Genomic DNA, 1971 nt, shown 5'->3' on the forward strand with positions numbered 1-1971 from the left:
GGGGAATTGGGTGAGAAGTTGTGGATTTGTGTTTAGAGCTTGAATAAAAAGCGGCATCATTTTAAGAAATGTGTTTAAGCAATTGAGAAAAACTTTAAACAACAGGGTTGAAGTGCACGACGGCTGTGAGTCGACGAACACAATCTGCGTCAATGTTAAAGCTATGATCAACATTTCTTTATTAAAAATGTACCAAATGACGTTGTGAAAACAATGTGATTTCCCTCAGGAGCCAGAGGAGACCAAAAACAGAGCTAAAAGGAGGGGGAATATCAGACTTACTTTCATCAATTATATACCATCGATTAGGTGTAGTTGGAATTAATCTCCCCGTGTCTGCGTGGGTTCTCTCCGGTTCCTCCTAACCGTCCAAAACCATGCGGCCTAGATGCGACCCTGTACGCAGGATAAGCGGTTGACGATGGATGGAATTAGGGTCCATCAGTATGTTGCTAAGGCACTGTATGTGGTCATCTGTTGGCGTAACCCTTTACAGGCAAGACACTGCACTCAAAAAAATAATTTGTTGGGACTTTTTTAATCCAGTTCTGTCAACAACTTCCACCAAACTGAGTTGAGTTAGATGTAATTAAATAGTATTATTATGATGCCGAGAACTGACTTATGTGCAACCAACATGATGTTTTAGGCAATTCCAACATTATCTGGTCAACTTGGATTTAATTAATAGGTCAGCGTCCAGCTAACTAAACTGAAGCAACATCATTTCAACAACATCCTGTTTGTTTAGCTTTACTTAACTGTGATGATTAATGCCAACATAAAGATATTTCATTATACTGACTTAACTCACTTGTGTAAATTTAACTTAATTGTTGGACATCCATTACTCAACTGCATTTAGCAATACCAACTAAACTGTACTTTCTATAGTACTTTGGTTCAGTGATTTATTACTAATGAAACACATTATACTGTACTCCATGACTGTGTTGTAATGGTACCTTGCTCTACTGAAGACTGGCGATACCTTGCTATGGCCCAGGCCACCCAACATCCTAGGTTCACGCTCAGAGAGGAAACAAATAATCATTTTCTTCCCGTATGACACAAAACTGCAAAACCAAAATGCTGTGTGTTTTATCTTTGGATCAATGTCTCAATTAAGATTTTCTAAACTAACAACTAATTCTAAATCAATTCAATACACCAAAGCTATTTTTTAAATATTGTGTCACAAGAACCGACAGACTCCATGCAGCAGTTAACCCTGAACCCAACAAGCCACAGTGGTTGTGGGGGTCTATTTTATTTCCTCCTGTCTTTAAAAAAACAAACCAACCCTAGAACATAAGTTCACCTCTTATCTACATCTTTGGTCAGGTAAAGCACAGATCAGCACCAGGCTGGTTGATATATATTCTCCTGACACAATATCCAGCAATATTACAGCCTAGGTTATGCTAGTGAAACCTGACTGCAACAGAAGTTTATGAATTGAACGCGCCAGGGTGGAAACACTGTGTGAATATAGTGAACGTTGGTTGATTCCATTGCCCAAGAGAGACACCATTCTCCTCGGCCTATGAAAGGGTAACGGGGGACACGGTTCCATAACTCTGTAGCAGCCTCTGTCACATCGTGGATGTTGACTGGAATTGATTTTTTTGAGTAAATGTTGTGGAGCCCAGTTTGTACAGTGGCATTCAAAATGGCAGTGAATGCTCCACTGGCAGAGGCTCTGTCCCATTTCAGGGCTGCCTCCTTCAACGTGGCTTCTGAAAGTGGGGTCTTTGGAGGACTGGACTAATTCAACAAAGAATCATTTCCGACAGTACCCAAATGTAAGGCCTCCGCATGCTTCATGCTTGTTGGATGATCGAATCGATCTAGTTCATCTGAATATCATAGGATTTTCAGATCACGAGGGGGGAAACTTTATTTCAGAGGCATAAAGGGAACAGGACAGCCTCACTGCTCTGTTTTTACATATTTGTTCTAGACTTTAAA

This window comes from Micropterus dolomieu, linkage group LG03 (assembly GCF_021292245.1).
Source record: "Micropterus dolomieu isolate WLL.071019.BEF.003 ecotype Adirondacks linkage group LG03, ASM2129224v1, whole genome shotgun sequence".
NCBI lineage: Eukaryota > Metazoa > Chordata > Actinopteri > Centrarchiformes > Centrarchidae > Micropterus > Micropterus dolomieu.